The sequence below is a fragment of the Coturnix japonica genome, chromosome 3 (genome assembly GCF_001577835.2).
Source record: "Coturnix japonica isolate 7356 chromosome 3, Coturnix japonica 2.1, whole genome shotgun sequence".
NCBI classification, from domain to species: domain Eukaryota; kingdom Metazoa; phylum Chordata; class Aves; order Galliformes; family Phasianidae; genus Coturnix; species Coturnix japonica.
Window position 1 is genome coordinate 13,043,236 of NC_029518.1, and position 25,036 is coordinate 13,068,271.

The 25,036-nt window shown below is 42.4% G+C and overlaps 1 long non-coding RNA gene across 3 annotated transcripts in view; it reads left to right on the top strand.

Moving 5' to 3' along the window:
* Positions 1-25,036, top strand: part of LOC107310980 — a 110,040-nt gene that overhangs the window by 42,820 nt on the left and 42,184 nt on the right. For all 3 annotated transcript variants that reach the window (XR_001553815.2, XR_004306637.1, XR_004306638.1), the window contains exons 3-6: positions 15,049-15,122; positions 18,741-18,845; positions 19,981-20,025; positions 24,291-24,375. This is a non-coding gene — a long non-coding RNA (uncharacterized LOC107310980). The remainder of the gene's footprint in view (positions 1-15,048; positions 15,123-18,740; positions 18,846-19,980; positions 20,026-24,290; positions 24,376-25,036) is intronic.

Below are 25,036 nucleotides of genomic sequence, written 5' to 3' on the forward strand. Positions count from 1 at the left end.
AGAGACTGAGCAGATCAGAGGGGCTGCATTCTGCTGCCTATCTGTACAGCGCGTCACAGGAGCAGTATATTGCAAATAACAGAAGTATTGATCATGAATTTAGCATTGGCAAGGAAAAGATCTTCCTTGTTTCAGCCTTTACTGTGTGGCCTCTATTTTGATAACAGGTTCCTGAAAACATTTTCTTTCAGGTCTACATGCAGTCAGAGATGAAGAACTTTATTTCTTCATTTGAAGGGCTTCTGTGAGCTTTGAAATAAATACAACTCCCCCTGGATGTTTTAACTCTTTCAGATTCCCTCAGATCATTGGCATGCTTTATCTGGCAATGGGTGGTCCAGAGCCAGGATTTCAGCATCTTCTCTATCTTCTGCTGCACTCAGGTGACAACACCCTTTTGAGCACTTCTTCCTTCTTCTGAACTCATTGACTCATTGGTAAAATTTAAGCTGGTTTTGGTGTGCTGATCTTTCTAGGGAGCAACGGGGAGATCTGTGTATTCTAAAGGAGGAATCTGCACTGCAGGCAGGCATTCATTTTGCAAATAGCTGTGCTGCTTGGGACAAAGGCTTCTCACTCCAATTGCTTGTTCCCACTCATAGCTGGAGGTTTCCAATCCTGTGAATCTGCTAGTAGAAGAAATTAGCTGTGTTTTTCCTATGCTGCTTCAGGTAAAATCTCCAAGCTTACCTTGCATGGCAGACAAAGTGATTTGTGAGCCCTCAGATGCATCTTCTGGCACAAAGAGTCTTCCAATGCATGCCCTCAGTTCTTTTAGGGATTCAATTTCCAGTCTTTAATATTCCTCTTGAAGACTTCTCTTTACTTAGTGCTCTCAATAAAGGTCGACTGAAAATAACTTGTTTTCATTTGACTTCCTCTGAAACTAATGGAAGAGTTTCATTTAGCTGTGGTCTTTATAAATAGTTCCCACTGTAAAGTCAAGAGCAAGATTCTTAACTGAATAGGAGTCTCTTTAATACTAAACTCAGGTATGGAGTACAGAATTGTTCCTCTTACCTTCTGTGTGCGGGAACCGTCCATTTGCTGTTTGCTCACAGCAGTGTGGAAGTTATTGGCCTATTCCTGGCTATCTTAGCCATGTTTCCTAAAGGCAAGTTATAGTCTGGGAAATTGGCTGTCAAGCCAATAAAATCATGTGGTTGCATTAGACCTCTTTACACTTAAATGGGCTTAGAAACAAAGATAAGCCTGGTTAAGTGGAAAACTCTCTGCATTTAAGTAACAGCTATTTATGTTTCTTTATTTTTCTTTCCTTCTCCCTTTTCTGAAGGAGTTCCAGGACCTGGCTTGATGAAGGAAAGCCAAAAAAACTACCCTAAAGTTTGACTGTAAACTGGAAGGCAGAGATCATGGGGATACTTATCTAAACTCAGGCCATTTCCTTAAAACATTCATGTCCAGAGAGGAAGAATGTTCTTGAAGTGAAAACTTAAATAATCTTTCTTCATCTGAAAGCACATGTTGGACATACTCCTGTGTATTGCAAAGTCCATGTACATTTAGCTCTATTAAAACAAGCAAGTCCATGGTACCACACTGGAAGTTTATTGTACATTAAGAGTCACATCAGGGCAGCTGTCTGCATGTGATTCGAGTAGGAATGCACTTTATGTTTCCAATTACAGACAATGAGCAATTAATGTGCTGAAATGGAATGAAAGGGAGGGACTATTTACAAAACCCCTGCTTCTTTCTCTCCCTATAACCCATAAATCACTGTGAAAAAGAATGATGAACAATTCAAAAATTGCTCAGAAGCTGGAGGAAATTAATAATAATGGGTCTGTGCACATTGCAACAAGCCTCTCGTTTTCATGGCAGCGAACAGGAATTCTCAGACCCAGGTCCATGTCCACCAGTGGCATCCCGTGGTGTGTCACTTGGGCTGCAGCAAATAATCCAGTCTTTTAAGGTGAGTGTATGAAATCCAAACCTTTCTAGCTCCCCTCCTAATTGGATTTATGAAATTTTGGTTCCAGTGGGGGAGGTTCTGAAAGGGACAAATAGAAGGAAAGAATCCTTTTTGGTGTGTTCTTAATTGCCCTCCAGTATGTTGTTACTTCCAGAGGTAAGAATTAAGCTTAAAGTCTCGCTGTGCCAGGAATGTCTAAATACACAGTTAAGGCAGTGCTGCTGCGGTAGTTTGGACTGTCTACAGACATAAGGCAGACAAGGCTCGCAGGTAAAGGTAATCTTGTTTGTTAGGTCAGCTCCTACAGCTGGAACAGCTTTTGGGCATACAGACCTACACAGAGAAGGCCTGTGTGCCTGAAAATGTGATTATTTTTTCCAGCTGTTCTAACTAGTTTAATTAGAATTGGTAGGGAGAGTTAGTTTCATTCTCTGGCAAACAGAAAGCAGAAGTAAATAATATGCTTTAAGACATTGGGAAATGTCTGTCTGAACAGTCTATCAGTTTTGGCCTACAGAGTTTCATTAGGTTGTCTCAGTTGTAGCAGTGCATTTGGCTATGGCATATTAATTGGATGTACAAACCTTGATCTTGCATCAGGTCTCGGGAATCCATCAGGTAAAGATAGTGAAGCCAGGGCTGTTGGCTCTCTGCTCACGTTGCTAGATACCTTTGCCTTCATCTGAAAGAATCTGATCTTGCTTTTACACACTGCTTCCCATTCATCTCAATGACAAAGGTTAGTATATAAGTAAATGAGAACGGAGCCCATGAGCATGTTACTTTCTTGTGCTTTCTTAATTTTCAGTTGTATCTACTGTCCTGTTTATTGAATAGTGTGGGTGAACTTGTGACTTTGCAGATACCTGATTTGAATGCAGAGCTAACTTGGATAGAAAACATTCTAGTCACTAATTCTAGTGATTAGAAAGAAGAAACCAATTCTATAGACTTTAAAGCAGATCAGTTCGGGTGTTTTTGTTAAGGATTTTGGATGACAGATCTGTGTTGATAACTCCACCAAGCAAAAAACTATAGAGGATTTGCTGTGAGATGGCAGCTTGTGTGAAGGACAAGGGGGTTCTTGATGCGTGGAAATCCAACTCTGTATTTGTGTCTAGTGATCTCAGAGCTATTAGTGAACAGGCAAAGAGCTCAAGTTCATTACAACTGTCCAAAGCGGTTGAGATTTTTTTCTAAGCAAATGTACTCTGGTTGGAAAATGTTGATATGTCAAATCTGAAATGCCTTAAAGAAAGGGTAACTTTCAATAAATTTTTTGTCTGAATAGAAAACAAGGTAAAAACCCTCAGAACTGTCAAAGGAAGATTTGGGACATTGCTGTCATCTGCAAACTTGATGAGGGTGCACTTAATGCCATCGTCTGTGTTAGTGATGAAGGTGTTGAAGAGCATTGGTCCCGAGACCAACCCCTGAGGGACATGGCTTTTGACCGGCCTCCACCCTACACAGAACCATTAATCACAGCCCTTTGTCTGTGTCCAGCCAACCAATTAATTCCTAATCCATTGAACAATCCACCCTTCAAATCCACACCTCTCCAATTTAGAGAGAATGATGTGGTGAGGGACCATGTCAAAAGCTTTGCAGAGGTCCTGTTGTATGACATCCATTGCCCTTTCCCCATCCACTGAAGACATCACTCCATCATAGAAGGCCACCAGATTGGTCAGGCAAGATCTGCCCTTGGTGAAACCATTCTGGCTGTCTCAAATCACCTCTTTATCTTAGCATAATTCTAGAAGGAACTGCTCCATGATCTTCCCACGCACAGAAGTGAGGGGCACCAGCCTGTAGTTCCCTGGGTCTTCCTTTCCCCCTTTCTTAAAAATGGGAGTAATTTTCCCAAAGTTTCTGACTTGCAGCCAGTGAGAGAAAGTGGCACCAAATGGCCTCAGGAGCTGCATCCCCACTGCAGTGTGGAATGTGGAGAGGAGGAGAACCATCCTGTCCACTCATCAGGACATGGGGAGACCCACCCTCAGAACAGCAATATGATCTCAATGAGACACTGTTCCATACAGACAGAAGTGAGATACAGCTGCAAAGTCAGGCCTCCTCTCCGTTGTGCTTTATACCTTGCCAGGTGGCATAAGTGAGCCTGGTTGCTGGCAGGAACTGTTTGGGCTTGGCCTGCTGAGCCAGGCTTTTACCTGGGTAATGCACACAAAACTTAGGTTTGGGGATTTCTCTTTGCAATGCCTTCTCCAAATCTAGATTGCCAGAGAAGGGATGGTTTTGTTCCACTGGTAATCCGGTAATCAACAGCTCTTCTGAACCAACAAAATAAGGGTTTAGTAAAGAGTTTTGGGGACTTGATTTTTGTTTCTTTACTTGCTTTTTTAATTCAGAAGTTAGCTTGGATAGGTATTCAGCGGTCTTCTTAGGGGAAAATTTTCTGTTAAAGTATCTCAGGAATGTTGTTTTACTGTAATCAGTTACTCAAGTTTAATAGCTAGAAATGGTTTCAATATTACATTTTCGATCTAAGTAATAAACCCATATGTTAGTGGGATAGCATCATAAGGAGATAATTCAGTGCAGGGAACTGTTACTTTGTTTTGGAATTTGATTAAGTCATAAATAAATACTGCTTTGTCTTAGAAAATCATTCTCATCCAAACAGCCTCTTAAGACATTTTCCACCTGTTAAAGGACGTGTAGTATTGGGAGTCTTTCATAACAGTGGAAACTGGCTCAAACTTTCAACGGGTTTGTAGAAAATAAACCAGCGTTGATTTATGAGTTGAACTATGACAGGGAACATGTAAGCAAATAAAAACAATGAACTGAGAAAAAAGCAAATATACTGTTGATTTGGCACCGCATGAATCATGCAGGCAAATCTGAGAGGAACAGGAGGAACGAGCTTCAGAGTGATGGATTGGGAAAGGGGATCTGATCCCTGGGTAATGAAATGTGAGGGGGTCTTGCCTTATGCTATTGACCTAGGGCTAGCCTGGAGGAAAGTGATTCCTTCTGACTATACAGTGTTAGTTAAAACAATCCCATGGGCTCAAATATCAGCTATTAAAATAAATTCAGGAGACAGAGGAAGCAATGTTTATAAGTTGGAAGTTTGAGCTGCTTTTTAAACAATTGTGGATCTACAGATTCTGAACTGGAAACATGATATGGCGGGAAGAGGGCAAGAGGAAATGACAAGAGGGTAAACTGAGGGTGAGGTGGTAGGGAGCATGGAAGTAGGAGGAAAAGTTGCCGTTTTAGGGGTGGAGGGAAGAGGAGGCATTCCTGCAGGGCCAGGCAGAGAAGCTCTACACATTCTTATTTCACCTTTCTCCATTTGAAGAGTCATCACATGAGAACACCACAAAGGCTTAAACTACTCCAAAGATAACATGAGCATACAGCACATCTGGGTGTGTTTGGGTTTTGAACCATGATTATGAGAGTTGGTCAGTGTTTTCCAACAGAATCTTTTTCATCCAGAAATTATTTGCACTGAAACTCAGGTGTTCTATGGAAAGTGAATGCAGCTTTGTCTGGAGAGGAAAAAATAGTTTAATCGGTAACAAAACCAAGAACATCAATGTCATAAAACTTTCAATTTAATTGCTGCAGCAGCACCAGCAGAAGAAATATTTAACAGTAAAAATCTATTCGCTGACCACTGAGCAATTCTGGTTTTGGAACAAGCACATTTTTGTAATTGTGGCATTTCCCTTTATGATCACTTGAGTTTCTGCACTGCTCCAAAGCATTTGGGAAAAGTGCAACTCTAATTTGGGTAGCAGCATGACCCAAGTATACTGTGATGCTCTTGAAATGGCTTCTCCTCTCTGGCATTACCCTGTGACGTGATATCCAAACAAGTTGCTTTTCTGCCTTGCCTGGTATCTTCTGGCCTGGAAGCTGATTAAAGCAGGGGATCTCTCTTCTGCTGAGAAAATGTTCTTAAGCAATACCGATCTCCCTTTGGTCTGTAGCTGCTTTGCATGTGTGCATATGTGTACAAGTATATATGTATGTGTATGTATATTACATACAAATACAAAAACACAGTTAGGAGGAGTTTTGGTCTGCTTACAGTTCTTCTATTGGTTCTTGGTGGATTTGATTGTTGTCCTTGGAGCATCAGAGTTTTCTTCTTTCTTGATGCTAGAGGTATCCTGAGCTTTTTCCAGATGATCTCTCACTATTTAAGATTTATCCGTGTCTGATAATGACACACAAGCAAATCCTCATCTGTTTGCATGCGCATCTCTAGCACTTGTACTTAACATTTCCACACAGTAGCTTCAATGAGAGTCTCATCATTTGCTCTTCAGTATCTGTGCAGGATTCATCTCTGGAATTTCCCAACTAGCTGAAAGACGGACTCAGAGACCCTTGTATGAGATTCTTCTGGAAAAAAAAAGAAATGTGAAAGGCAATGAAATCTGAGCTCTGGCTTTCAGAGACAGCTTGACAAGTCAATTGCCCTGTTAGGAGTTGACAACAGTGACCCTGATAGTAGAAATGGTCCATTTCCTGTTTTAATTTATCACCCCATGATTCTGAGTAGCTGCTCGGTAGCACAATCTTCAGATTCTCATATAGCATCAAACCAAAATGGGATGTTTTGTGAAGGGGAAGTTTATAGTCCTCCAAAAAAGGGAACAAAAAGAAAAAGCCCCAACAATGTCCAGACTCATGTTTCAAAATTCCTTGCAAAATATTGAATGGCTGTCCATGTTTTTACTCTCTTAGGCATTTCAAACTATGTTCTCAGAGAATTTCAGTCTAGCAATGTGAGAACAATACTCTCAGCCGTTCAGAGTTAAAGGCGGAAAAACCCCACAGACTGTGTCTGGGGAAGAATACTCAAAGCATTTGCCTCAGTAGGATACATAAGCTACTTGTTTCATTTCTAAGGGCACTAATGGAAAGGATGTTTCATTCTGTGGGCTCAGCATTCAAAGCTCAGCAATGATGAAAGTATTATCACGAATGTTGCCAGAACTTCTGCAGTCTTGCTGCATCCTCAAGAACCTAAAGGGAGCAATCAGGGAAGACCAAAAGAAAAGAAGAAGAAAAAGGGGGGAAGAAAAAAAATCAGATTAACATAAATGCATTTGAAATGTGCTTTTTTATCTATTAAACAAAACACAGAAAGCAGATAAATTGCAGGGGAAAAAAATGAGATTAGAAATTCACTCTTCTGGTGCATCTCTCCTGTCTGCTGCACCGGGGGACTGATGCTTAGGCACACTTTGGGAACCACTTTCTTCATGTCAGTAATCCAAAACAGATTTCAAGGTGAGGGGCTGAGCTCCAAGGATGCCAGAAGGGCAGAGGGGATTTCGGAGTTTGCCTTATGCTCTCAAATTAGAAGCCTCCACTCCTATGCAGCTGCTAAGTGCAGCGCTCCTGAGAGTCCTTTGAATCAGCCCAGCCTAGCTCTTTCAACTGACTGTAATGGAAGCCTGAGCTCTTAGTATTGGCATTGAAATTAGATGTTTTGAGTTATATGGGTGTAATACCCCCCTGGTGCAATGCATCCAGATTTATACAGGAGGTCTGTGGCAGAGGCAAGAATTGAAGCCAGCTTTCCTGTGACCATCTTTTTATTTCCAAGCTTCCAGTTAAACTATAATCCATCTTGAACCACTTACTAGAAATAGTTCCCTAAAAATGAATTGAAAGTCTAAGTGATCAGGAAGTTTACCTAAACTTTAGAGGCAGGTTAATATGAAGAGTAGTTTGGACTGACTCGTTGACTTAGCTTTTCTCACAGAGTGCAGAGCACTACGGGCACTCTCCACAGGATTATGTCATCAGTCTGTTCCTGGAGGCCTGTTGTTCCTGTGAGATGTGTCCTTCAGCATTTCACCTGCCTGACCTCATGAAAATCAGGCACCAGTGTGATCTGGGCAAATGATTAAAGAAGAAAGAGGATTTCAGGTGTGAGATGCGTACTGTGTAGTAAATACCTAAATGCTACTTATCTGAATGGCAAAGCAGGCTTAGATGCCATTCTTCTGCATCTGTAGGCTGGGAGAAGCCTCCTGATAATCAACAGGGGAGTGATATTTCTCAACAAGAACTTGCGGACAGAGGGAGGTTTGCAGCCTTGTTGGTATCTTCTGACTGTACTGAGAGGGGACCAGTTTCCAGACGGGCTTTTTGTGCTGGTTGTGCTACCCATAAGGGCTTTGTTTACCTGGGGAAGTCAGTGCATATCAGAGGTCTAATAAATCTGAGAAGTAATTTGTCCTTTCATACTTGAGTTGTTTTACTTCTAAGCACAATATGTGTGCTAGTAACTGAGATTAAACTGTCTAGCATGGTGATAAGGCAATATTTAGCTGACAACATTAAGTTGCTATAAATTTTCACCTTTTTTGTTGTTGATATTAAACTTAGCTTTGTGCAGACTGAGAGCAAATGCTGAGAGGTTTACATTAACAGCAGAACAACGTGGTTTGTTTTGGAAGGTGCTGGAGTCACAAACGTCTCTCACATGTGAGCCTACTGCTGCTTCTGCAACCAGTGCTCAGTTGAGGATTTTGAGGGTCTGGAAGCCCAGGAATCTGGTAGAAATCCTGATGGGTTTCTGATGAAATCTGCATGGGAATGTTCATGTTAGACAAATGCCTGCTATCTTTACAGGGAGACCTAAATCCCCACTGGGGACTTCATATACCAGTGAGCCTGTAGACAGAGATAAGGTCTCACTGAAGTGTGACGCAGAGCCTGTTTCTTATATACAGAAATCAAAGTGGCCTTGTGTTTAGGGATGCTATATGTTGCCTTCCAAGGCAAACTGTGAGCATGGAACATGAAGGTAGGGGTTTTGTACTGTATTTAGCAATGCACAGTGAATCCAACCCCAATAAAATAAAAGCCTCACTCAGTAGCATGGGACACCTGCCAACCAGGAAACCTCTGAATTTGGATAAAAATAATGCCATTCAACAGTGTCTGTCTGTCTGTGGTCACATATAGAGTACGTCTCTTGCAACAACCTCCAGAAAGCAGAGAGATGTGTTAATGCTGCCTATTGCCTAGTTTTCCCTGCCGCTCCTTGGTGCCACATCTTCAGAGCAGGATTGCAACCCGTAGATATCCAAAAGACAGCAAAAATGTCATCACTGAGATGTATGTAGGTATGGTCATAAAGGAGGAGGCAGTTGACAGCATCTGTGTTTCTAATCAAGGGCTTGTTGGAGAATATCCCCTGTATCTGGCAACTGATCGCATGGCTCAGGTGTGTGGGAAGCCTGAAGGAAAATCTGTGTGAGAGAGGCAAAGGCAGAGACATGGGCTCAGAGGAAGAACAAAACGAGTGAAAAAAGGCGTGAGGGCACTGATGTGAACTCAGACTATGGGAGTAGCTCTCCTGAGACAACATCCTCTTTCTAATCTCGGGCTTCCTCAGGAGATATATGTATGCATATGTCTGTGGGAATATACATGCATAGGTATATGCACAAAACCACACACACATAAAAAAAGAAAATAAAGTACCCACAGTACTTACTAGCCCTTCAGCTAAGAGCTGCACACAGCTCTGTTCTAAGGCTTAAACCTGCCGATGATAAATGTGCTGTTATTCTGGCTGCAGATTTTTATTTCTGGGGATATCAATTGAATTCTTATTACGAAAGCAGAAAATTGGAGTTACATCTGGCAACTGACGCATGTGACAGTATCACTGCGAGGAATTCCAGTTTCCTGAAGCTTTTCAATTAACTTGGTGCACTTTTCCTCAGGTGCTGCACGCTGGGTTTTTCAGCGTGTGCCTTCTTCCAAGCTGTAAATCAACGAGGAGGTTATTGTACTTTCATAGGAGCACTTGTGCCAGTAAAATGAAACAGCAAATAATAAACCCCAAGGAGATTTATATAGCCTGAGTTGATGAAACGATTACTTTCTCATTCCTAGGCTCTCTCGGAGAGGTGGGTTAAAAATAACTGAAAATTTACAAGAGACTAAAGCCAAATCTGAAAAGTACAACCTCAGCAACTTATTGGGCTTGGCCTAGCGAGTGCCAGATTTACTGTTTGCAATTTCTTCAACTTGTTCGGTCATTTTTATTATTTTTTTTTTATTATTTTTATATATTTTTTTTCAACTGCCCCCTCCCCAAGTTGATGACAAGCCTTGGCAAAAACATCTGTGCAAATAAAGCAGGGGAAAGAACGAAGGAACTTGGCAAAGAGCCCCGCGTGTCTGCTATGGCAAAAATGTATGATAAAAGCATCTTTTCCCTCAATAGCCCAAAGTCTCCAGGGGTCACTTCTCATGTGCTAGATGAAGAACCTGCGAGGGTTACGGCTGCTGGGGGCCGTAGCTGGGTACCCTGCTCTCCCCAGAGAGAGTACAGTTTCAGGAATAGCTGAGAAACCTCCATGGCATTTTTCTGGGGTAAGCTAGGAGCCCAAACCCAGATAGAGTGGTAACACCAACCCCAGGACTCCAGTCCCTGCTCACAGCACTGCTTACTGCTTGTGCACAGTGGCTTTTTTCTTGCCTGCACTGTTCCTGGAGCAAAGGCTGCCCCTGTTCCCATCTCAGGGAGCCTCAGGGTCTCTGCAGAGCACTCCCAGTGCTGTGGTCAGAGCTTGAGCAGCTGAGCCTGAGCCACGGAGCCCTGCAGCAGCAAGGCCTTGACATGATCGGAATGTGTCAGGTCTTACTGGTGGGGTGCTTGTGCCCCGACAACAGGAGTGAACAGCAGTCAGCCAACAGATGCCAAAGTAGCAGCAAAGTGCTTGTAATCAACATGCCTAGGCCCAGAGCAGGGCAGAGAGGGGTGAATAGTGATTTGGGTGCAATGGGAGCACTGACTACATTGCTCTGAAGGACACGTGTTGTTTTTATCCCTACCTGATATGTTGGCTTGATAAATGCTCTGCTGACAGCATCAGGATTAACCTGACAGCACTTTCCATTCAAGCCATGTGGGGAGTTACCAGGTTCAGCTGGAGCTGGGGCACTTGGGGTCAGAAAGCAACATGGTGGCCATATCCTTCTGTCACCGCTGGTGATGTCAAAGCTCTGATGAAATACTAAATTCCCTTCATCTTTTTTTCTGCTAGTTCTCATGAACAAACCTAGCACAACCTCTTGCACAACAAAGATGCCTTCCTGTTCTGGTGCCCCTGTGTTTGAGCTTCCTGGGTGCCTGAGAACAAGTCTGTCATCTTTGTGAGTCACTCCTGACTCACTGCTGTGCAGGGTCCCGCACACCTGGGGAACAAGCAGAGGTGGTTGCCTCTGCACAACCCCTCCAGGGCCACCTCACTCTCTGCCTACTATGGAGACTTCCTGTGGCGAACAGTGACACACTCCAAAGCTGTGATTCAGGGAACAGCCCCGTAAAGAGTGTTTTTTTTCCTCCTCTTCATCTTCTCCTAAATCATGGGGCAGGTGAACGTGTTCCAGGTTGGTGTGTGAGTCCATCCTCTTGTGCCTCTCATCCTGGCAGAACTGCAGCAGCTGGCCAGGACATCAGCACCTCCTCATCAAAAGCTGCTGGTGAAAAAAGCTTTCATCCACGTTTTTCTGTATGGCTGTTATCGAGCTCACTGAAAAGACAGGTGGTAAATGAAGGGGTTGGTATGTTTTCCCATCACAGAGATATTTTTGTCGTAAATCAGGATGATCAAAGGAACATAGACGTGGAACATAAAGATTTTAGTTCTTCCAATCGAAAGTTCTTCTATCCCTTCAATGCAGACAGCTCTACAGGCATGTGTGGTTTTATTTTAGAAAATCCTTGTTGTTATTTACTGCTAGCAGTGTCAAGGTATTGCTTTCAGCTGGCCCTGTGACTTCCCCCAGGCCTGAGGGCGTTCCCCAGCAGTCACCAGCCCACATCTATCAGAGCTGCAGATCTTCAGCTTGAAGATGGTGGCTAAGATAAATAACAACATGCACTTTAATGGGCCAATTACCCTCTGAAGGTTTGCATGTGATTCTTATTTTCTACGTTATATAAAAGCTAAGGATGGGATTTTCAAAACCACCCCGTGCTGGCCTAATTCCGCTCCTAGTGAAGTCAATGGGGTTTACTTACCCTTGACTGTAATAGGAGCAGAGTTAAACCAGCGCTCAGTGCTTATGAAAACCACATCCTAAATATGCTCCCAGACCTTACCCATATTTTTGCTTTCATGGCACGGAATTTGTTTTCATCATATTACATGTGCTGGAATGCTGATGTCTAAGGGAAGCTACTAGGGAACGAGTTCAATATTAAATGTGTCTGGGCTTGGCTTTGTGGGTCACAGCTAAAGTGTTCCTGTAAGTGCATTGCAGAGGCTCATCACACAAATAACACCAGCAGTGTCAGGAGAAGTCATTGCTGCTCAGGCCCTGACTTGTCCCAAGTACTCAGGGCTTAGGAAAGATACAGGGGGAAGCACCTTGTCATCCAGGCAGATACATCAGGCAAGGACCAGACCCTGCTACCAGCCTTATAGGTACCCACGTCTTTGCTCCTGGAAGCAGCTGGGAGGAGAAGACTCTGCTGGGAGCATTTCTGAGTGAACCATCCTCAGAATGCTTCTGTTCATGGAAGTCAGTGTTCCTCAGTCATCCCCTTAATGTCACTGTAGAACATCACCCATCAGGCTGACTGGTATTTTGTGCTCAAGTATGAGGGTCACTCCAAAACCAATACATCCCATTTTATGATGTTGTCCCACAGTGTCAGAGGCAGGTATTGGTGGTGTAGCAGTAGAGGCTGAACCTTCCCACCAACATCCATCACATTTTGTTTTTGTATGACAGATGGCAGCAGAGGGGCAGGCTGGCACAGTCGCATTTGACATGAAAGTTCACGTGGATTAAAGGGGGAAAACTGAATTCCTCCTTGTGGAAAAAAAATGCATCCACATTGCTGAGTGCTTATGGAGACCAAATAGTGGATGTGAGTGCAGTGAGGCAGTGGGTGGTGCGTTTCAGCAGTGGCAGTGGGTCACCTCTGCTGGTGCAGATTGTTATGAGTTCAACATGCAAACTCTTGCTCATCATTGGTGAAAATGCATAGCTAATGGTGATGACTGCGTTCAGAAATAGTGATTTGTAGCTGAGAAGTTTCACTGTTAAATACTGCTACTGTGCTCTTTTATCTGTTGTAGTTTCCATGGAAATAAATAGGAGGCATTGCTTTCAGGATGACTCTTGTAAAACAGGAGGTAACCTTGGGGCAGAAGAGGTGGCTGTGCCAGGGGATTTGCTGTGCTCAGCAGCAGAAGGTTTGTGATGGGTACTATCCCAGAAAGCTGTCAATTCAGGTCTGGAACCTGAAAGAGGCTGAAACGGCTCCACCAGTGGAAAGTCAGTGGAGGGAAGAGCTCCCACCCCATCCTCCATACCCAGAGGTGAAACCAGTTGGGAAGAGCTGCATTCTCTTTCAGTGTGGCCAAGAGAATCATTTTGTGTTCCCTGCTTGACTGAACTTGGCTCATAGCTGATTGTTGCTGTCGATCCAAATCTCCCAAAAGGCCGGTGTATTTTCTTGGTAATAAAAGTCCCACAAATGTTCTGAATTTCTGCACTCATTAGGGCTTAGGGAGGTGATTTGTCAGGACGAAAAACGTCTTCTACAATAAAGCAGCAGCTGTATGCAAAGGGTGAGGAGACATTTGTTGCTGTGAGTTGAGTCTCCTGTCAGCAACCAGGCCTCTCACCAGTCCTAGTAAATGTTTTATTGATTTAATATTAAATTAACTGCCCGGGCATAAGGAGTGCATTATTTTTAATGACGTTCTGATATTAAGGACTGCAGTTTGCTAGAATGCACCTGTAAAATTAGTATCCCCTAGTATTCTGCAGGAGCCATAAAACGTAATGCTCTTTTTGTGCAGCAATCTAAAGCTTGACATGGGTAATGTTACATGGCATTCACTCGCAGCCTCTGATGGCTGCACCAGTTTCTGCCAGGAAAGGAAGAGGACTGAAGTCATCTTGGAAGGCTTATTCCAAATTCATCTCTACCTTACTGTGAAAGGAATAAACGGAGCATGTGATGCCTGGATCCTAATCTCAGAGCACTTTATCTAACCAGCCATGGTAACACGCGGGTGTATATCTACACAGGCAGTATCTACTTCTAACAGCAAGGCACCTTCTGTAGGAGGTTAGTGTTGGAGTCAGTAATTTTCTGCTGTTTTATTTTCCCTGTTAATGAAAGAAAGGGGAGGGGGGAATACAATAAAAAACATGAATCCAGCCCCAGATGGAGCACTCTGGAATGTGGCTTTCTTTTAGTGAAAGAGAAGGAAGTATAAGAATGAAAACATTTCCTAATTTTAGAATTCATGCTACTTTTTTTGTAACTGGGCTACAAAATTGGCAGAAGAAAATTTTCGCTCATCCAGAATTGTTTTATTTCATTTTTTTAACAAAACTAAAGAAGTTCAAATAACACCACCCAGCTGCAGTACCTTCCAATACTTTACCTCTGTAAACTGGATTGTAATGAATCTCTGAGAGCACACAGGTCATCTCTGGGTATGGCATAGCAGCCACCACCGCTTCCCTCCCATAGCAATGTTTAGCCTGGTTGGGATGCAGCCCTACAGCAGTGCGTTTTGCTTGAGGAAACACATGTTGGGTGTATCCATGAATTAGTTCTATGATGTCTTTGAGTCCGTAGCAATTCTAGGAAAGTCACGGGCATTCAGGAGAACTAAGATCATGTCTAGTGGGGGGCATTTTTGGTATGAGTTTTGCTATGCAGTGGGGAAGTTACTTTGGGTTTTTGCTGAGTACTTCAAACTGTTTCTACATGGTGATTTCCTTCTTGTTTTTATCAAGTTTTGCTATTCAGGTACAAAGACAAAATTTTTCTTAGGCCAATATCATGCACCTTGCTGTTCTACAATTACCATCAGTTTCACTTAAAATTACTAGGATTGCTGTTTTTCTATGGCAACCCTTTTCGTTAAAGTGTGTACCTAGTAAATGTTGCATTTGGTTTTATTAAGGTTGTAAAAATGCCACATTTGAGTTGTTTATATTTTTTAACTCCCTGAGAAATGGTTAATTACAAAGCCAAATCTTCTTAAATGGCATTCAGATGGGGATTCTAGGAAATCCCAAGATTTCTGAAGAGCTATTTCATTTTGATTTCACAGTGATGAATCACAAAGCTGAAACAACAACAAATACAAGACAGACCAGCAAGAGTAAAACCACCGTCTCAATACTTGTAAGTACTCAGTTATAAAAATTATAAAAAGTTTGTAGTTTTTCTCATTCAATTAAAGAGAGAAGAGCTAAGGGAGTTTTTGTGTAATTGAGTTATTGAATTAATTTCAAGCAGCAACTACAGGTAGCACAGCAATCTCAGCAGGTGGCTCATGGTTAATATGGACACACCTGATACAATCCCTCTTCCAACTGCTTCCTCACAAAATCTCTCTCTTTGTAAATCTTGTTTATAAAAACACGGATGTTCTCTCTTCTGCTTGCTTTCTTAGGCGTATTAGTGTATGAAAATCACATTTAATTACTCCTAAGGGAAATGTTGACAAGAAGTGGTTGTTTCTGTTGTGGTTTTCTGCAGAAAATTCAGGTTTCCCTAAAAAAAAAAAAAAGAAAAAGAAAAAAAAAGAAAAAAAAGAAAAAGAAAATGCAAGAAAATTTCATTGAACTTACTTCTTCCCTTTTTCCCTTTTTTACATTGAACTTTCTATGGAAAAGTAGAGAAGGCAACATAGAAAATTGAATCACAGTTTAAAAACATCAAACATTGTAAGCAGGTATTGCTGATTCAATAGCCATCATTTCTGTGGGAAGTGTCAGAAGAAAGAAGTTATGTGAGAGATCCTAACTGTAATAATTGTGACCTAATTGTAATGAATTTATCAGACTCAGCACCTTTCCATGGCTCTGAACCTCCGTGGGCATAGAAAAAGCCATGTAAAGTGGATCTGTGTTAAGGCTCTTTCTGAAATCAGTAGGTATTAGATAGAATCATTGTGGTTGGGAAGGACCCTTCAGATAACCAACACGAACCACCAGCATGACACTACCAAGTCCATAATGCCAACCTCTGATTTTTTGTATCATAATGTTAATGTTGCTCTGTTCACTTTTCTACCTGCTTTCTCTCATGTTGTTCATGACACTAATTTGCCACCTTTCTTTTGACACTTTGTAAGAGGCCACAAGTTTTGCCTTTTGAGCCATTTGCACAGACTTTGCAAAGATACAACAGCTTAGCACTAGTCTTAGGAGCTCTTTGTGTGACTAACCTGTCCATACTGTGCTGGCTCTCAGCTCAGCTTTGAGACTGAGGATTATAAAATTGTACCATAAAGATGGGTGATTGTTGGGTGATGGCTTTTTAGTTGACAAAAATAGATAATTCATTGCCCAGGCAACTTGAGTTGATGGAATCAAACCATACTTTTTTCAAAGGATGTGGTGGATTTACTTATTCCTGGTTCTGTGTTTGATTTACTACCACATGATTTCATTAAATAAGAACTTCGCATGAGGATTCCTGCCAAACAACTTCAGGCAAGGCCTGTATTCCACAAATCCCTAAATTTGAGGGTGGTGGGTGGGGGAATCATCATATTTTTCTAGCAGATGTCTGTGCTGCCTGTGGACTAGAGTGGTGGTTTGTTATTACCACTGTTGCTCTAAAGCCCTTGTAAAATGATGCTTATTTTCCTCCCATTAGATAATGAATTCAAATTTTTCCATCCAGTAAAGATGATGATAACTTTAATATGTATTAATTCTCTAATTAATCACAACATTGGAAAGAATAAAGAAGAAACCTTCAAGCGGGCAGTATTTCAGGCTTGAACTCATTTCAAGTTCAGACAGGGCTGCTTGGAGCTCTGTCTTACCCTCATCTAATACAAGGGCACACAGCTCATGTTTGCTGGCATTTGTATGTAGATAAAAGTGTGTAAGAAGGTTCCTCCCCCTAATGACTGGATAGAAAATTGATGTCCTGGTAGCTCAACTGTCCAGATCACATTAAATTTAGGGGGAAGAAAATGAGAAAATGCAAAGAAGAAAATGCCAAAGAAAATGCAAAGGGATAAGAAAAAAAGTGATGTAAGTTGGCCAAGAAATCAGTTACACTTCTTGGCCCAGGTTCTGAGGTGGTATAAATCATTACCGTCCGGCTTCAGTGCAGCCATTCTACTTCACACAAGTTTTCAATTTGACCTGTTGTTATCTTTGAGCAAAGGTACTAATGGTTAAACTTACACACAGCCCCAAAGAAATTTAGCCCACTTTCGTACACTGATTTTTGCCCTCAAATGCTGTCAGGTGGATTTTTCCCAGTCCTCAGAATTAGGGTGCATGTAATGCAAACTGAAATCTGCTGAAGATCTAGTGTGGAAGAGAGGCATGACTGGGACTAATGTGGGTCTCCATTTCTGAGCTAGGTGCTGACTCCTCTGCTCCAGACTGATTTCTGGACAGCACCTGGTGAGGAAAGGTTTGAGGAGTTTTAGTGATCCCTGTTCACTGTAATCATCCTCTGCACACTTTTGTTGTTGCTCTGAAATGCTCCAGAGAGCCTCCAGAGACAGAGAACTGTTCTTTAGAGTCTACGCCAAGTGAATCTTACCTGAACCTGGGAGGCTGGGCCAGCACGCACAGCTCTCTGACTAGGCTGGGAAGGCCACCTGCTAGCAGTTAGCTTCAGTACTTCTTTTTTCTTCTTTATTCCGTTGTCCTTCTTGGCGATTTCAGGTCTTGGCTTAAGGTGACAAATGGCACCATCAACTGACTGCCATCCAGCAACCCATGCTGTTAATCCAAAACCAATTAAGTGTTCTGTTCGTTGTCCCAAGTAATTGTGTTTACATCATCTCCAAGTGACATCCAGAGTGAAGAGAAAAAATGGCCAAAACAGCTTAGTGTTTTTGGCTTATTGTTTGAATGTTTAAAGACTTTGCATCTGGAAAGTATTCCATTAATTTGTGGCTAGCACCCATATATCAAATCCATGAGCTTCCAAGTAAACAGCTGTCACTGGAGCTGCCATGGAGGGAAATTGGCACTGCTAGCCTGTGGTGAGCAGAGAGGGAACACTCTGGTGAGGACTAATTCAAGGACGAAACATTAACCCAGATGTGTAGAGGACAATGAAAGAATTGTTCCTTGCAGCTCCTCAACTTTTCATCTGCATTAATGTGAGACACAGTTAAGGCTTCAGACTATTATGTCTGTTCACACACATACGTGTAAGTATATATATCATGATAGCCAGAAAGATGGGATTGCATGCTATAACTAAATGCCATAGAACAGCCCCCAAGCCATCCCCTCTGAGCTCTGGGTTTCCTAATTAGTCAAAGTTTTCCTTGTCTAGCTTCCGTCTAGCCATAGGAAGGGGTTGTTCCATTCTAGCCCTTCCCCATCACATGAACAGGCCATCAGGGCATGTGCAGGACATTACTTCTGTATGTACACAGTAAACTGGTTATTTTGATGCCTTAAACTATCATATTCACTGTGTGTATGGAGCCTGGCTAGGGAGAAGCAAGAAACTGTGGAGTGCCCAGGAAAGACAGCAAGCAGAAGCAAGCTAGAACTCATCTAGCCTGCATCCTGCTCCCAGAGGAGCACCCAAGACTCAGGTTTCACTGATAAATAAAGAAATGTGCTTCTTGGGATGTTGAACCTGACTGTGGGTTGATCTTGGATCCCACCTTGATGATAGATCCTGCAAGACAGCAACAGATGCTGTTTATAGCGCACTGTGTAATGGATCAGCAGCACTGCTTGGATGCGACCGTGGCATCGTGATCACTTGAATTGGATGTATTTATAAACTGATCTCGTCTCACAGCAGGCTGTTTCCCACCAGTAACAGTTGCCACTGAGAAAGGGCAGCAAGAAGAGGATTTTCCCATCCCGTTTCCAGAAGGGAGGATCTGAGGCCAAGGAATATGTGGTGAGTGAGTCCACAGAGAAGATGGTCTCATCAGACAGAGGGGAATCATGGATGACCTGGGATGCAAAGAAGAGAACAAAAGGAACACACTTTATTACTTCTTCCTGACAGATGCACTGGCGTATACCCTGCTCTGGCCCTCCACTGGATTTGGGGTTTACCTTCTGTTTACTAACCAGCCCAAAGTGGGTTTGAACTGGTGACCTAAAGGTGAAAGGCTCTGTATCTTATTAGAATTATTGTGAACTGCCGAATGAGTCCCCCATGGCAGTTAATATTTGATTATGGTCCTAGAGAATGTTCAGCTTTTACAATTAGTGTCAAAGCAGTGGTAAGCCCCTCTTTGATTCCTGGGTGTAGGCTCGTGCTTTTCTTAACCTCACACATATGCTGGCATATTTACAGTAAGCGCTCAGGGGCTTGGGTGTTTTTTTTTTATTATTATTATTTTTTATTATTATTTTTGAATTAAAAATGAAAGTTCCCCGGGGAAATTATGCAATGGGAAATAGCCACTTCAATAAACTTGACTCACACGTTTTATTGATTATGGCAAATTTAATTATTCTATTTAAACATTGCTTACACACACAGAAAAATTTATCCTTCCTACATGGTTTTTCCTGTTTTTGTATCCTACTCTTCAGACCCACAACCCTCCCCCAAAAGTGCTCAAAATTATGGTTAATTTCTGTTGGAAAAATAATCAGAGCTAAGCTGATAATTGTAAATTTAAAAAGAGCAACCATGCAGTGAACCTCATTCAAAACATCCTCAAATAGTACTACTAATTGTTAAGTAGAAGTAATTACTACTTTATTCTTTTGCCCCTGCCATATATTATACACCTTTTTTTTTTTTTAAAGGGAGACAATTACTGAAGTGCACAAGTTAAAAACAAACAAACAACCACAATCAGATCAAAATAGGTGTTTCTCCAACTCAGTCCTTTATTAGGTGACATTACGCATACTCTCTGTACTCGATCCCTAAAGACCTCCATCTTTTTCAGACCACTGTACTCGGTTCTTTAGAGGTGATGGTCCAAAGCAAAAGAGCTGCTGTTCCCTGGATAATCCTTTTAACCTTTTCTCTCTTTAAAAGAGAAGTGACTGGGTTTGTTTCCTTTTTCCAGTGCTGCTGCTGCTGCTTCTGATCTCCTGAACCGCTTCCAATCCAGGTAACCATCCTTTTTATTCATTCTTAAGCTTCCAATTAGACTCCTTCCTGAGGGAATTTATTCATTCATTCCCATCTTACTCCTTCTGAAGATGGGGATTGTTCCCGTGAATAGGAATCTCTGGGACTGATGTCAGAGCAATTCACTGTGGTTAGAAACTGGGTTGCAGCAAGAGGAATTACTGTTCTCTAATACAAAAAAACAAAAGTAATTCACAAAGTTCATCTGCCCCTCATCCCCATGAGGGGGCTATTCAGAGCCAACCCATGCCAGCCTGTCATACCATGATAGAGTCCTATTATGGTTTTCTTCCTTCTTAAAGATTCAAAATTCAATTTGGAATGCAGTATTTAGGGTTCTGGATGCTGATCTGTTTTGAAAGCTGAAATAAGGCCAGGGTTTGCACAGATCTTTTTTACTTCTAGACGCGTCTTTCATCTAAGTGCTTTCTCAGGGCCATCTGACCTGGGTTTGTTTGATCTCACAGCTAAACAAATGCACATCTAATGTAATCTGAGAGGGATGCATTTCTTTGAAGGGAGGTGCACCTCTTCAGTTTAGTGAGGTGAGCCTGTGAGAAGCTGGTGAGATGCACACAGATGCTGAAGGAGATGCAGCAGGGCTGGGGCACAGGAGCCTTGGGCACTGCAAGTGAGAGGTGTCTACTCTCTTCTCCCCTGGTTTCTTCTCCAGTTTCTCTCTTGGTGGCACATTTGGCTGCCACCACTGTTGAGCACTGTGATCAGCCCCACACATTTCTGGGTGTCCCTTCTTGGCAGAAGATGGGCTGGGAAATACTCCTTAGAGGCCTCAGTGCCCTTTCTACTTTCAGGTTTCCCACATGACAGTACAAGTGACTCAATGTGTCTGAAGCATCTCCCTTATGAGGAAAGGCTGAGTAACCTGGATCTGTTCAGCACAGGGAAAAGACTGAGGGGGTATTTGATTTATGTTTGTAAATACTTCAAGGGAAGAGAGAGGCAAATGGATGAGGGTGGACTCTTCCCAGTGGTGTGTAGTGACAGGAGAAGGATCAATGTCATAAAACTTGAACACAGGAAGTTCTATACAAACATGTGGACTTCTTTATGGTAAGACTGTTGGAGCACTGAAACAGGTTGCCCAGAGAGGTTGTGGAGTCTCCTATAGAGATATTCAAGACCCAGCTGGACATCTACCTATGTGACATATTGTAGGGTAATTGATTTAGCAAGGGGTTGAACTCAGGGATCTTGAGGTCCCCTCTAAATCCTGCAGTTCTGTGGCTCTGTAATATACAGGACACTTGTCCTGTGACTTAGGAAAAAAAAACAAAACAAAACAAAAAAAAAACAACTGTTGGATGGTCTGTATCTTGGTGGGTTTCTTATTTATTGCTTTATTAAAAAAAATATAACCGGGTTTAAGTACTTATGTGTTTCTAAATGACCTACCTTAAAAATAACCACAATTTGATGTAAACTGGCTAGATTCCCTTGAGTTTAATGGACTCACTCCAGTTTGTACCAGATGAGGATTAGGCCCCAAGATTCATGCAAGCCCATTTGTGATGACCTTGAAAAGAATTTAGATTAAAGATGAGTTTGGAAGCAAACCTAATCATTAGCCTGACTGATTTAGTTTGTTTTGTTGGCAAGTTCTAGTTTTCTGTGAATATGACCTCGTTACAATATGTATTACACCAAATCCTTCACTTAATGAGCCCATTGCCACAGATGTCACTCCCCATGCCATAACTTCCCAAAACATTTCAATTTCCTTCCCCAGAACTGTCACCACGCTTGCTCTGGCTGCCGTGGGGAGGGAACTTAGCCATATAGCGGATCCCAGGCTCGGCTCTCAGCCTAGATGACATGCAGAAGAATTATTTTGCAGACAGACCAACCTAGGACATGTGTTCCTGCTGGGATCGGCACTCTGCTCTCCCCTCGTGGCCTCCCTAACAAGAGTGCTAGAGCTCAGACCAACAGCCAACTCTTCAACAACAAAAGCCTCCTTGTCAGTACCCAGACTTATTCAAAACAGAGCAGAGGAGATTTTTTTGACAGAGCTGTGGATCACAGTCTCACAAGAACCAGACTGTCACCTAGTGCTGTCAGCAAAGCTCTAGATGAAGCAAAGAATTCACATACTTGTTCCCTGCCTCAATTTCCAAAGCTGTGGTCCATTGGTTCTGGAGGATTGTTAAACCAGGAGACACAGTGTTCAGCTGCTATGGTGATGATGGTGATATAGGCAGGAATATAAGCAGTACTCGAAATGATGTGTGAGCTTGAATCCCGCAGCAAGAAAGAATTTTGACATTTCACTTCAGAGATTAGGAATTGCCCCAGGAAAAAAGAATTATCTTCTTCCTTCCCTCCTAAAAATTGAGCCTAAATCTGATGTCTCTACTCCTGCTTTTCACAGTCTTGCATAATGTTCTACGTGAAAACTTTAGGGTAAAAAAGCCAAATGCTTCATGCTCTAAATTCTGAAGTGGAACAATTGCAGTGCTCTTGACATTTTTCATTTTCCTTTGGATGTTTTCCTTTCAAAGCTAAGTGTAGTCATAAAGGGATCTGCTGGTGGGACTCCCTGTTTCACAGAAATACTTGTATGATCCTTATATGCACCCTACATAACCGCATATGGATATGGTGCTTTTATATGGCTCTTACTAAGTTTTTCCAAACATTTCTATTCACTGCTGCTTCAAAGAAGGCAGAGTCAAGTGCCCTGTGGAATCCACTCTCTCCCAGCACACACAGATCTCCAGGTTGAAAGGAAGTTGCAATATTGTTTCTTCCCCTGCCCTCTATTATTATTGTCATTATTATTAACAATAGCACGTGATGATCTGGTGAGGAGCCTCATACCTTCAGCTCCTGCAGGAGTCACTGATGAACAATATTCTCATAAAGGTTATTCTTCCACAATGTACTAGCAGTATGGTCAGTTCTACCCACCTTCCAGGTCTTCTCCAAGAGCAGGAGAAAGGTCAGGATTGTCAGAGAAGGAGATGTTTGGGAGCAAAGTGTTCCTCATGGGTAGGGGACCCTGGGGTTCTTTGGAAGCAGGCTTAGGTAGAACATCTCTGCCACGCCTTAATCGTAGTTAGTGCTGAAGATGTGCAGACATGAATGTGCCTACCACCTGTTTCATTGCACAGTGGCACTGCTGCATTTCTCTGTGAATAAATATTTCCTTTCCCTTTCTCTATTTACAAGAACTCCATGGTTTCACGAGAGAGGGGGAAGACTTCATTTTTCCACATCTCTTTTTCTTCCTTCTGATTCACTGACTAATTTTTTATGCTGCAAGATAGACTCACTTTTTAAGCTTTGTTTCCCTTTTTTGTTTATTTTAGCTGCTACTGATTAGTTCAAGAAAAAAGTTTGAATGCCTTATCTAATAGACTGCACATGTGCATGGCTTTCATCACTTTGCCATCCCTCCAGAAGATTTCATTGCATTTGCCTGAAACTTTATCTGCAACACACTGCTGGTCCCAAGGAAAAGAGACAGTGGCTCACTACATCACTATATGATCCTCAACTACATGATCCTTGAGGTCCCTTCCAACCAGGGTCATTCTGTGATTCTGTGATCACTACATGACATCCTTTCTCTTAAGATACCATTTTCTTCTGCATGGCCCCCACCTGCCAGATTGGCAAGATGGGTTCCCCCCTTTGCCACATTGGTTTGTCTTAACTGCTGTAGTGCCACTGAGAAACATGTGGCAAACAGCTTTATTGCCAAGACCAGCCCAGCAGTCTGGGATGGATGAAGGAGAAGTGGTTTCCAGCAGGAATGCTCCTCCATATTTTAAGTTAGACTTTCTTGGAGAAGGGAAGAAGAAGAGATCGGGTTTTGTTCCCTGCATGTGATTCATCGTAACTGGCAGTATCTCCCATGGCACAGAAGGATACCAGAAATCTGATGTAAGTTTCTCCTCCGGGAATATCATCTTGATTTCTCAGTCATTGAAAAAGCCTAAGATATCTTCAGAGTCTAATGCTTCTTGGCAGCTAATCTGAAGCAAATCTGGAGAGGACAACTGCAATACCTTAGAGTTCTTACCAAGCCCTGTTGGACCACATCACAGTAGAGTTTGTGGTCAGCTAGAAACCCCATCTCTGTCACTGCAGAGCTCAGGCATGCCTTGAGACAAGAGTAACTACATGTGCTTTATCTATCCTACATACTCCTTTTTTGAGCACCTCCCAGACATTACCGTGTTTATCCTCTTAGCACCTCTGTAATTATCTCTCTTGTAACAGATGGGAAACAGAAGAGCACGGAGATTTTGCAATTTGAGCTGAGCCAGGCAGGAGCTCTTTGGCAGAAGAAGAGGCCTCCCGAGGGGTGAGTAATGTTCTTTTGACAATCCCATTAGACTTCTGTTTGTATCCTTATGTACCTAGATACGAGCCCAAAATAAAGCCCAAAGCATCTTATAGACAGCAGTCATTCTTTGAACCTGGCTCCTCAGGGAGCGATGGCAAGGCTCTCACTACTCTCCTTCCAGTCCTTGTCATAATTCCCAGAGACTAGATCTACAAAAATTGCATTCTATTTCACTTTGAAGAATCAACCAGTACTTCTGCAAGTAATATAAACATCTTTTTAGCTTGACATATACACAGAAAGTTCAGAACAGCTGCGATCTTTTTGTGCAGTATTTTTCAGAATAATTTTGTGCACTCACTTTGTCTTAACCAGTGTAACTGGCAGAGTGAATCAGATGGCACTTGGCTTTAAATATATGCTTATGGTCAGCCCTGTTACCAGCAATATCAATGGGAGCATTGCCAAGTACTAGAATATAGCACTAAACCTTAACCAGCAGCAGTAGCTCAGTACAAGAAGTGCTGAGAGGAGATGCAAACCAACTGGACATCCTTCAGGTGAGGCACATACTTAGCTGAATGGAGGGCTCTATGTGAAATCAAATGGAGCAGTGGAAATCAGATCAGCGAGGCTACATCTGCCTAACAAACATCCTTCCCAGCATGTGAGTCAGTGG